Raw genomic sequence first — 12,891 nt, 5'->3', positions numbered from 1 at the left:
CCCTCCTTGTAGCTACAGCTCCTTGGGGCTCTTGGTAGCATCATGAAGATGAAGACCAGCCCAGAAACATTATGAAGTGCATGATGCAGGTGGGGTGGAATGTGTCTGGTCCCAAGTGTTCTTCAAAGAAAAAAACTTGCACCCAAATTTATAAAGATTATTTATATATTCCTATATTGCAATTCTTTTATTCCCAGTTAAACCTATACTTCAGATGTGATATCAGCCCGCATGACAAGATAAGAAATCAGAACCATTTTTGAGAGGCCGAAGGGGTCTTTGGGGATTTTACTATCTGTATAATTATTGACTAGGCTATAAAATCTACAGATGTTTCCAGACCTCCAGAGGGATGGATATACAATTTGATGTTTCCGATTCACCCAGAACTTTCCTACAACATCTAAAATTCATACTTTAAACAAACAAAAAAGCATCCTACTATGTACACCTTGAATCAGAAGTAGCTAAAGGGTGCTGTGTGATGGCTTGACAATCTATGAAAACATTCCCTGTGCGGAATACACCTTTGGCTTTCTCTTTAGATAAGAATAAAATGCAGGATGCAGGCAACTGATTGTCCATGATACACATTTTTAACACTGAGAAAGCCACACTGAGAAAGTCCAAATAAATAAACACTGTAAAAGTTTAAAGCTCTCTTGCTATCCTCCCTCATATTGTTTCCGGAGAATAGGATATCTCAATTCACTGTGACTATCAGACCCCACCAACAGGTGAACTACGCTACACACAACACCACTGCCTTTATCTGCTGCCCCTGCGGACAGAAGCATGTTGCATAAATGAATTTTCCAGCCAAGTGAGATGACCATGTTCCAAACTGCTCACTTTAATGAATCTTCATTAAGGTCTCTCTGAGTTTCTGATGTTTTAAAATGCATTTATGAAACAAAATTTTATCTTTTCGAGGCTTCATAGTGAAATTTATTTCCAAAGGTGCAGCACTGGGCTATACTCATTTGATGTCCATAAAATAGCATTGTGTTCATTTCAGATTATAAATTCCCCCTCCTTCTGTGAACTCACATAAAAGGTGAAGAAAAGTTTAAAGATGGCAAGTATTAATCATAAAATTCATGAGTTTGCTCTAGGGAGGGGGTGAATCTTCAAACTCTTCAACCAGACACATGAACTGTGAATGACAGCACGAGGTTATAGAAGTTCTATATTAATTAAGTTAAAACAAAAGCTGGCAACTCAGAATAAAGAAAGAGACAAATACAGTTAGTATGAAACATTAAAAGTCTGGGATCATTTATTGATTGATTAAGAAGCTCTACACACCTACATAACATTTTATTTAGTTTTTAATGAGTGTTTTCAGGTGCTTCCACTAAGCCAATCACTTTAGATGACAGACATTAAAAAAAATTAAAAAGACTAAAATATGATCCCTAACTTCAGAAGCTCTTTAGGGTTGAGGCAAATAATGGTAATTGTGTGTGTGTGTGTGTGTGTGTGATATAAAGCAATTTTCTCTTTTTGTGGAAAGTCCTTGACAAGGTGAATGCCCTTTTTGACCAAGTATGTATTTGTGTAGTTCTGCCCATGTACCTGTTTGCACAGCTGGTCACCCTTCTAAGGAGTCTTTATTCTTTGATTCATCTGTGCCAACGTGGCCTATTTGGCACTATTTTCTAGCATTCCATACTTAGTGGTCCTCACCGGGTTTCAGTGTGTCTCTTATTATTCTCCCTGGCATTTTTTTTTTGTTTTTTGTTATTTATTTTTTTTAAGCTGAGCCATCCTGCCACCTGTTGGCAGCTCAGCGGCAACTCAGCTCAGGCCGGACATTGAACCGCTGTTGCTCAGAACTCACACTCTTGCGTGAGCTCGTAACCAACTGAGCCACTTGGCCAGCCCTCTGCCTGGCCTTTTGACCTTCATCAAGAGGTTTAGAATTGCCAAGGAATTTTGCCATCTCAGAGTAGGTGAGAAAAGAGTGATTTAGAAATCCAGTACCTTGGGAAGAGAATTTAACACCTGTATAAAGCAAAACTTCTATTGTCTTAGCAGTGCTTGCTTAACCTAGTGTTTGGAATGTACAGTCATTCAACATATACTCAGATGACTCAATCCCATTTAGAGTATTTATTGGCAATCCAATTCATTGGGCTTCTGTGGTCCATGGAATAGTATTGTGTGAAAGATTTTCCAGTTAAAATTGCTGTGGGCCAGCGAAATGATTTACAAGGTGTTATCTCTTTAGTAAATATTTTTACTCTACTTACTTCAGAAACGTGGGAAAGAGAGCCAAATATATGAAAACTGTTCTTTGGAACAGGAGCAATAATAGCCTCTTGTTTTGAAATAAGAATCAAAGGCAGTGTTTTTCCCCAGGTTATTGGGCAAGATAGATATGAGCCCAATTACTTTATGTATGGAAAGCTGCGTTTGCTTTTTAGTTAAAAATTTTTATGAACTATTCCTTCCATTTAAAGAATGTCCACTTGCTTACTTCTCCTCCCCACTGTTTCCTGCTCTATACTACCAACACAAGTTTGTTGGAGAATTTTATATTAAAATATAATGTACATACAGAAAAGTGCACAAAATGTAAGTGTAAAACTTGATTAATTTTCACAAACAGAATACCATCAGTAGCCCATAACCCACCATCCTTTCATGCCTCCTTCCTGCTCTAATCTCTGTGTCCCAAGGATAGGCATTATCCTGATCTCCATTGCCATAATTTAGTATGTCCATTTTTGAATTCTAAATAAGGGAATCAAACAGCATGTACTTTTTTGTGCTTGACTTCTTCTGTATCACATTTTACTCGTAAGGTTTATCTATGTTGTGTGTAATTATATTTCATTCATTCTCATTGTTGTAGTGTTCCATTAGGTGAATACAGCACAATTCATGAATTCGTTGTGCTGATAGAAGCTGATAGAGTAGTTTTTAGTTTGGGTCTATTATAAACAGTGCTGCTATGAACACCCCGGTGCACACTTTTTGATGAACATATATACGCCTTTCTATTGGTCATATGAGTGTTGGGCTGGATTTGCTGAGTCATAAAACATTCTTATGTTTAACTTGAGAACTTCCAACTAGTTTTTTAGCATGGTTGTACCACTTTATACTTTGATGTGGTTGTCCCACATCCTTTTCACCTGTTGGTATTTGCTGTCTTATTTTTCTGAATTTTTGTTTTAGCCATCCTGATGGTAAACATACCCTTAGTAAAGAGACAAAAGGTCAGGAACATATCTGGCCTGTTACCTTAAGTGAACTTGATTTTGGCAATGTTACCTAGTTCATTCTCTCTCAATGAAATGAATCTCAGACAGATGGAGTGCATTCATTCACTGAAGTCTTTCAAAAGTGAATGATCCCCAAACCCTCTGCCTCCTCCCTGCAAGTACTACACATGATCTTAGCTCACAGTTATCACAGCCTCCTGAGAAAGCAGTTTTTGCTGAGACTATCTTTTTCTAATTTCCATGGGAAGCGATGGTACAGGTTTTTCCCCATTAATCAGAACAATTTTTGCCTTCAGGATATATCTCAGTTATTACAATGTCAATGTTTTGTTCATAATTTTGGGGTAGTCTAGAAGTGCTTATTTATATCTATTTGTCTTGTGGTACATGTCTTTTATTTTTTTCAGAATTCTTTTCACTGCAATAGTTGAGACTTGAAATACAGGATGTTTTCTTTATTGATTCACACGTCCAGAATTCCTTCTGGATCACAAGTGTCTCTTGACCCTTCCAAACTTCTGTCTTTCTGAGGAGAAAATAAATTCCAGGAGATAACATTTTGAAATTTTATTTGTTATTTCCTATTGCCTTTGTGTTTCATTTGCTCTATTTCACTCTTGATATATGTCCAAGTAATACCATTCTGCTCTTTACTTACTCATTTCAAAATAAAGAATTGGGGTAATTTTTCAGAATTATCTAAAAGTATCATTAAAGGTATTTCTGGGTAAGAAAAGCTTAAGTTTTAACTGTGAGATTCTTCCAATGTTTTGACTGAGAAAATCTGAATTTCTTTTTCAGTTGTATATATAGTTAGGTGATCCTATGAATTCCACAAGTGGATTTTATATACAATGATACTTCAATAACTAGTCTCTAAGAAAAATGGAGTCTTTTCCACACTTAATTTATAGACATGTATTTGAATTTGTCTCTTCATTTTGTTTATGGTATCTATTGTCATGCAAAAATGTGTCATTTTAAAGTAGCGAAATATATTTAGTTTTTTTCTTTATGATTTTTGAAATTCCTGTCATACTTAGGAAATTCCTCCCCCCCCCCCAAATTTATACAAATAACCTCTTACATCTTCTTCCAATGCTTTTCTTTAAAAAAGGTAGGGATGGGCTGGCCGAGTGGCTCAGTTGGTTAAGAGTGCAAGCTCTGAGCAACAGGGTCACTGGTTCAATTCCCACATGGGCCAGTGAGATGTGCCCGAGCTGCTGCTGAGCTGCCAACAAGTGGCAGGATGGCTCAGCTAGTGAGAGCACGTGCTCCTAACAACAAGACTGCCAGTTCAACTAAAATTGAACATGGCATCTTGAACTGAGTGTCTGCAAGCTACTGCCGAGCAGCTGGATGGCAACTGGACTTGGAGCTGAGCTATCTGCACCCTCCACAACTAAGATTGAAGGACAACAACTTGGCTGTCCCCCTTCCCTAATTCCCCAACACTCTTCCTCTTCCCCAATTCCCCAATAAAATCTTTTAAAAAAAGAGGTAGGGATCCAATTCTGTTTCCTTCTGGATGGATAATCAATCATATCAACACCGTATTAAATTAACCACTCTTTCTCACTAGGTTAGATTAAAGCCCCTTATATATTGATCTTTCAGTGGATGCTCAATCATGTATATGACTGATATATTTATATTTTTCTGTGCCTATATCATACACATTGGATTGCGGTGATTTTATAGTTATATTAGTATTTGGTCCTACTTTGCTTCTTAATTGTTCTAATTCAGTATACATAAATTTTTTACTACTATTAGAGATTTGACTTTCATATACATTCCAGGATCATTTTATATGCATCCATAGAAAAACTCATTGAGATTGTAATTTGAGTTGCATAATATATATTAATTTTGAAAATAATGATCTATGATAGTTCATATTCACATTGTTTTCTGTACTTCACTTGTATTTCATAATTTAATTTATGTCTTATACTATTCTTGCTATATTTAGCTCTAAGAATTTTATTGTTTTGTCTCTATTATAAGTAAATATGTTTTTTCCACTTAGTTTCAAACTTATTGTTAAGACAGAAAAAAAGTTACTGATTTTCAGAAGGGTCCAATTAGAGTTAATCTTAGGATTTTTCAGGAGCTTCTGGGAAGAGATACTCACTCTTTTCTCCTGAGCTAGAGATTTTGGTATATATCTCATCATGAAGGACCTGAGAATCAACTCACCACGAAGAAAATAGAATCTAAAGATGAAGACATAGCAGGTCCTAGAGCTATATTATCTGAATTTTGGAACAAGCTGTATCTGAAACCATTGTCTTTTTCAATTCCTGAGTCCATAGATTTCCCTTATTTCTATCTTATTAGGGCCAGCCGAGTGACTCAGTTGGTTAACAGCTCGCTCAAGAGTTTGAGCTCTGAGCAACAGTGGTTCGATTCCCAGCCTGAGCTGAGCAGCCGCTGAGCTGCCAACAGGTGGCAGGATAGCTCAGCTTAAAAAAAAAAAACCCTCTATTTTATTTAAACAGGTTTAAGTAGGTCTTATTTATCTTTGCTTATGAAACACGGTGGACATGGAAATTTGAATTTGACTCACCCAGATGATGTTGATACTGGGAATCTTCAGAAAAGTGCCAGGTTACGCTTGGCTACTATCACGGGGAAAATGTAATTTAGTGGAGTAGAGTTGACCATAAAAGTGCTGGAACATTCTCAAAGATGTGCAGGATGAAACTGAGATTGCTTCATTAAAGATCTGAGTTTTAAGAGATACTAAGACAATAAAAAGTATGGGGGTTTCTAAATGCAAAACTGTAAAAATAAAGTAAATCGATTTCATGAAAGGATGATGAAGCATATTTATCTTCTATTACCTGTACCCTACAAATTTGATATATTACTATTTCCCTTCTAATGGAGAATTTAGAAATTCACTTGACAATCACAATTTTATTCAAGGAAATTTTATAAATTATAAAAAACATTATAATATCAATACTATAATTATTTTCTTTTAAAGTAAATATTGCTTGAACATACTATGATGTTTTGAGGTTTCTTTTATACTCATCTTTTTTACCCAGCTGGCTTATTTCTTCATGATTGACTTCCTGAAAAATCATTGCACAACTTGGAGTTTGTTTATGTTTCAGCTTTAAAGTGATATTGAGACAATCAATAGCTTTCAAATATTTGATCATATTTGAAATTATGACTTTTACTTCCTGTTGAAAAATGGTTGCGACTCAGATAATATTATGACTGACCATTTATCACTCAGTGTTTCAAAACATAATTTCAGTATCATTTGCTAATTCACTCATTCTTTCATTTCACTCCATATGTTTAATTGGGTGTGACTATGGTCCTGTCATTTTTATAAGCACAGCAGAAACATCATCAGAAAAAAAAAAGCTAAAATCTTGCTCTCACAGGCTTAGATATATGTCAGATAGTGGTAAGTACTATGAAGTAAAGTGCAGTAGCGTGAGGAAGGTAGCCAATAACAGTGGAGAGGGTTGAGGATACCCTTTCACATAATATTGAGGAAAGTCCCCTTTGAGCAGGTGACTTACGCAGAGAGTTGTAGCAAAGTAGGGACAAAATGGGTATCTAAGGGAAGCCCATTCCAGACAAGTAAAGCTGCCCTAATACAAGAGTATGCTAAGTGTATTAAAGGACTAGCAAGAAGGCCTGAAGGGCTGGAGTAGAATGAGGATCCAGATGACAAAGAAGACAGTTGGTAGGGGGCTTGATCATGAGGGATACGATATTTGTTTTAAAAGATGCTCTGTGTATGAGAATAGACTGTAGAAGGGCAAGTATAAAAGATAATTACACACTTGTACAACGGCTATTGAGAAATGACATTGAATTTTTCCGTGCAGAGATCATCAATGTCCTTGATAAGATAAGGGTAGAAAAAGAAATTCTATGTTGCAACAGAAAAGTATGCATTTTCTCTAGCATACCCTCCTGGGTTTTTGGATTCTAGGGCAAAACCAGTGAGGTGGCTATTATGAAACAGAGAGAGATCAGTAAACCAGTGAGAAGTGGTCAAACTCTGGATGTATTTTGAAAACAGATGAAGAGAATTTGCTGGGTGTCAAACAGAGAGCTTGTATCAGTCAAGCGTTCCATCAGAAAAGATACAGCACATTAAATTAAGATAGAGGTGTGTTTAATAAAAAAAGATTTATTTAGAAAAAAATGTGGGCAGAGTATAGGGAAACCTAAGAAATAGTTCAGTGCCTTTGAGAATGAAGAGAAGATGTGAATATTCAAACTTGAAAGTTAAAGTTTCGTTAAATAAATAAATAAATAAATAAATAAATAAATAAATAAATAAATAAATACCTCTGTTAAGTAGAGTTGTAACAGACCAGCCTTAAGGAAAGCACCCAACTCAAAGGTGCCCCATAAGGATATAAACAAAGGGATCAACACCTTGACCTTACTTTCCTTCCTCCCTTCAATTCTCAGCAAAGGCTTCCCATTGACTGGAATCAACTGCAAGACAAAGGACAAGGGAGAACCTTGATTTAGTTTCTATAGGTCAGCTTTCATTGCATGAATCAAGGTGAAGGGTGGAGAATGAGCCTGCGGGCCATTTGGAAGATATCTAGGATGACTCTGCAGACTTGGCTTGAGTAACTAGAAGTGCCTAAAGATGTGTGTGTGTGTGTGTGTGTGTGTGTGTGTGTGTGTGTGTGTGTGTTGTAAAAAAGATAGATTGAAAGAAATCAAAGTTCAGTTTTGAATAACACAGTTTTAAAATGGCAACTTGACAGTAGATGTGAATTTAGAAGATGTATATCCACAGTACCCAGGAGAACTTGGGACTGAAGATATAATATGAGGGATTTTAAGTAAATAGTTGGTATTTAAACCCTTAGAACTGGAATCACCTAGTCAATGAGTACAGATGGAGAAGAGCTTATGAAAATACTAAAGAGAAAGCAGCAAAGGACACAGCAAAGAAAATTATTTTCAGAAAGCAGTGCGTCATTAGTTATGTCAAAAGCTTTTAATATTTGCAGCAAAATGATTACTGAGAAATACCATTACATTTTTCAGTGTAGAGGTCATTAATGCCCTTGAAAAAATTAGGGAAAAAAAATTGTGTTTCAATGGAAGATTGCATTTTCTGACCTTCTAGGTTATCAGATTTTAGCCCAGTTCATTGTCTTTGATCTATTTGGCAATTCTTTATAAATGTAGGTAACTGACAGGTAAATTCTGACTTTTCTGTTGGTATTTAATTGACATTTCCTGTCTAGGCTTAATTGACTGTGGAAAAATCACAGTTTTGTCTACATTTGCAATCCATTGTGTAAATGAAAGTTCTATAGGACTCTTCTGAGGGTAAAAAAGAATTTCATTCTGATATGATTTGCAAAGCAGAGAACATAGTCTTTGGCATGAACTGAAGACATGCTCTATGGTGGGAAGAATAAGGCAAGGGCTTAAATGCTGGAGTTGTGAGGAGGGGTTGCTGATCAAAGAAATGGGTTGCTAGGGAAACAAGACCCTAAACTTACATCATTCATTTTCTGATTGGTGGAGGCAACTGGATTTTCAGGGGTCTGCTGACTCACTGGTCAGTCATGGGGTTGTAAGGTAAGAACAATGGATAGCTTGTTGACTCATGGTAAGCAGGTAGAGCCATTGGATATGGCCAACAGTTGGAGTCATAAGACATGATCAGCAGGGGATAGGGACTCACGAGGCAGAGGTCAACACCTCAGATTCCCTTGGAGTCTGCAAAATAAGTTGGTGAAACAAGTTTTGTAGTGAAATGGACAATGCAAAGCATGCAGTTCTTTAGGTAGCCAGAGTCAGAGTTTAAATTGCAAAATGGCCTAGTCACTCCAGCAGGGCCAGAGAGCAGATTGCAGAAGGATCCAGATATTCGATCACAAAATTATGATATTAGAATCCTCAATTTCAATATTCCTTTACTCTGTATTGTTAATTTGTGCTGTTTTGACTTTTCCTTTGAACCAGTTGTAACATATGCTTGGTTCTCTCTGTTTAAGAGACAACCACAAGCCCAAATGGTATCACGTGTGCTACAGCCCATGATACTAAACCTAGATTTAATACCTGACCTAATTGCTTCTTCTGAAACATAATTTAAATCAACCACTCTGGAATTTTCTGGTCAAGCACCAGCAAGGTAATCTATCACCTGGGTTCTCTACATCCTCATCACCCCCCACCCCTCATTGAAAGAAGAGGCAATTTGCATGATAAAAACCATTACCATTCTTTTTCCCCCAAAGAAGATGTCCTGTTGGAAAAATAATCTTCCCTTTTGTTAAACGGCTCCCTTGTCCCAACCTTCTTCCTATAAAAACCTTCCATCTTGTATGTACAACCCCTCAGAGTACCCTTCTAGTTACCTCTCATATTATATGAATACAACAAATCCTTTAACACATGTTCATTTTATATCTGCATAAGCATCATGATTTTACTTTTTTTTCCTTAAAATAATATTTTAATATTAGTTTTGGTGTAGTGATGGGGGCAAAAGACTGACTCAAATGTGTTTAACGAAAAACAGGGTCCAGATAGCTGATCTGACATTCAGAAAACTCTTTTGTGGTAAAGCAAATTGAAAAATGTTAATACAATTTAACAATTATCTTTTTAAAGCGAGGGAGGAAAGCAGAGGCTCGAGGTGATAAGAAAGCAATCCAGAGGGATGGGTACTAGACCTGCCCTCGGGAAAGGAAACAAAGCATGAGACCCAAGCAGAGTGGGAAGTAGGAACTGTTGGCATAATGCTGGGATTCTTCAAGGGCAAAATCTCAAGGGGAAAACCTCCCTTTCCTTTAAAATGGAGATAGTGAAAGTATTTGCCTGTTTGGCCTTAGCTCTCTTTAAGACAGAATAAAAGAAGAAAACATTAACCACTGAAAATTCCTAACCACAAGCTAGCACACACCTTTGTTTAGGGAACTGAAATAAGGCAGGTCTGGAGAGAACAGAAGCTAAAGGAGCAGTGGTGTGATGTGAGATAGGTTCTCATCTGTGTCCTTGTCTGTCACCTCCTTGTTACCCTCACAGAGAAGGTTGCAAACAATAGCTTTTCTGTTTCATTGCGTAATTCACATTATAAAAGCTCAAACATGACTCTTTTGTTGCAGTGCACACATCCAGTTAAAATGAAAATCTACAGATTTCACCCCCCTCTAATTAATTCCCATTTCACAAGAATTGGTTTGTTACATAACAGTGATATTTACTTGAGTTTTTATTTTGTCATTTGATCCTCCAATCAATATGTTTCCCCAGGCAAGAACATTTAAAAAAGCAAACGAGTTGTTTTTATATAACTCTCCTCCCTTCTCTTTTCACATTTTTCATTTTCTTTGAAACAAACATTATTTTCCTTTGCTGGGATGGGCAGTTCAATTAATAATCCCTAGAGGGGAAAAAAAAAAAAAAAGAACTTCAGAATGAGAAATTAAACTTGAGCTAAAATATAAATCTTAGTCCAAAATCTCAGAAAGAATATTCATTCTTAAAAATAAACCTAGATGTTTCTCTGAGCTCCAATCCCATGGTAATTCAATTGGAATCTATTTTGGTCCTCTCTCACACCCGTTTCATGAAAAACAAGGTGTTCTGGGGAAGCCCTTTGGTCTTGTGCCTTTTCAGGTGCCCCTGAGGTGCCTATACTTGGCTCATAGGGGCTAATGAAATCTGAGAGCCTTGGGTTTTGTGAGGGAGCAAGCTATAGGTTTCAATTGGGAATTTCCAGGTCTCCCTTCCCATCCTCAATTTCTTAAGGATACCTCCTCTTTTTCTTCCTTTTTTCTGAAAGGTACTTATCTCCTTTTCTCCAAGGGGGCATAATCCCTTCAGGAAGTACCAAGAAGACAATTACCTTTTCTGTCCTACAGCACAAACCTCCTTTGAGGTAAGAAAGCACAAAAGGGCTGGCTACTTTCTTGGAGTGAATGTAAGTGGGAAAAAGTGCATTAAGGACAAAGCACACATGAATATCTTAATATCTAATTATGCTGTTTTACAGCTTTTATAGGAATACCCTTCCCTCATAACCTGAAATACCTGATAAAGGAGGACAGGTCTCATTATTAATACTGTTCAATGTGTGGGTGACTGAAGCAGTGGGTGCCCTAAACCTCCATCAGTGGCCTAGTCTTTGTAATCTTATTCCTGAAACCTGAAACCAGAAGGAGGAAGGAAACTCAAATTACAAATGTCATCACACATTTATTTAAAGATTATGTTGTTCTACACATGCAGATGCTTCGTGTTCTCCAGCAATCTTTCTACACCCTTTACACGAGATGTATCCTTCAGGACATGAAAGAAATAAAATCATTTCTTGATTCCAATGGGCAAATGAGACTGAGGTGGGAAGATTTTGCCAGGAATAATACAGGCAGAAGAAGGTTGTTTTTGACAAGAAACCAGTGGAGATAAGTTTACTTTTTATAAATGCCTTGTCAAATATACATTTATAATTAAATATATTGCTGTGCTGAAAATGACATTTAATCATTCCTCAACACACTAGAAAGTCTATCTTGGAGCATCACAGATCACAGACAGATCACACTTGAATGAACCTGTGTTTGCTGGAAAATAACCTGGGCCAGGAATGGAATGGCTGTTCGTTCTGTCAGGTCTTCAGTTTCTTGGGAATGTGTAACTGTCTCAATTAGTTGAGAAATTTAAAAGTTGGTTTGCTTTTGTTTTTGACCTGTCCACGTGTTCTTAACTAAAAATCATACTATATTGAAATTCTATGGTTCTCATATTTTATGTCAGTTTGAGAAATAGGTTGGGGAAGTGAGCATCTATAAACCTCCTTTTTATATTGAATTTATTATGTGGAACTGGGAATCGCTACGTTCCATTGACTTTGAACTTATGAAGTGGCCATGGAAAGGATTTCTTGTAAATACTGAAAAAAAGAAAAAAAACCTCAGAGGAAAAGTACTGAATAAAGGATTGCAATGCACCTTGGCATTCCAGCATTTCCTCACAACAGCATCACATTTCATATAGTCTCCTTTTTTTTTTCTTATAATATGGTTGAAAGTATAATTTAATTTAAAGCTGAAATCATTAACAAATAATCAATGCCCAGTATGATGGGTTATGGGTGTTTTTGTTTTGTTCTGTTTTTGTATGTGGAGGAAAGGGACCCAGCCAGCCTTTTTGGATATTGGAATACAATCCTCTATCACCACCTACTGGGGGTTGGTTTATAGTGCCCCAAATTACAAAAACCTAAAACCCAAAATCTGATCTTTCCCCAAAACTTTCATTTATTTTCTTGCTTTTTTCCTATATCCTTTTATTTCCTGTTGCTTCTCTATTCATTTTTCTTTATTTCCCTTTACCTAGTAAAAATTATCTGACTTCTTCAGTTCTCATATACTCATACAATTGTTTACAAGTACTTTGATGACGTTGTGGACAGATTGAACGTAAAGAAAAAAGAGGTCCATGTCGGGTCATAAGTCTTCACCTTAAAAATGATGATTCATGGCTAAATGGATTCAAAAGGAAATTATTTTCTATTTTTTTAAGATTTTTTATTGGGGAATTGAGGGATGGCAACAGCGCTGGGGAATTGGGGGAAGGGGAACAGACAAGTTGCTGTCGTTTTGTTCTTCAGTCTAGTTGTGGAGGACGT

This window comes from Hipposideros armiger, unplaced genomic scaffold, assembly GCF_001890085.2.
Source record: "Hipposideros armiger isolate ML-2016 unplaced genomic scaffold, ASM189008v1 scaffold_144, whole genome shotgun sequence".
Classification (NCBI taxonomy): Eukaryota; Metazoa; Chordata; class Mammalia; order Chiroptera; family Hipposideridae; genus Hipposideros; species Hipposideros armiger.
Note: the sequence above shows the minus strand (reverse complement) of the source record.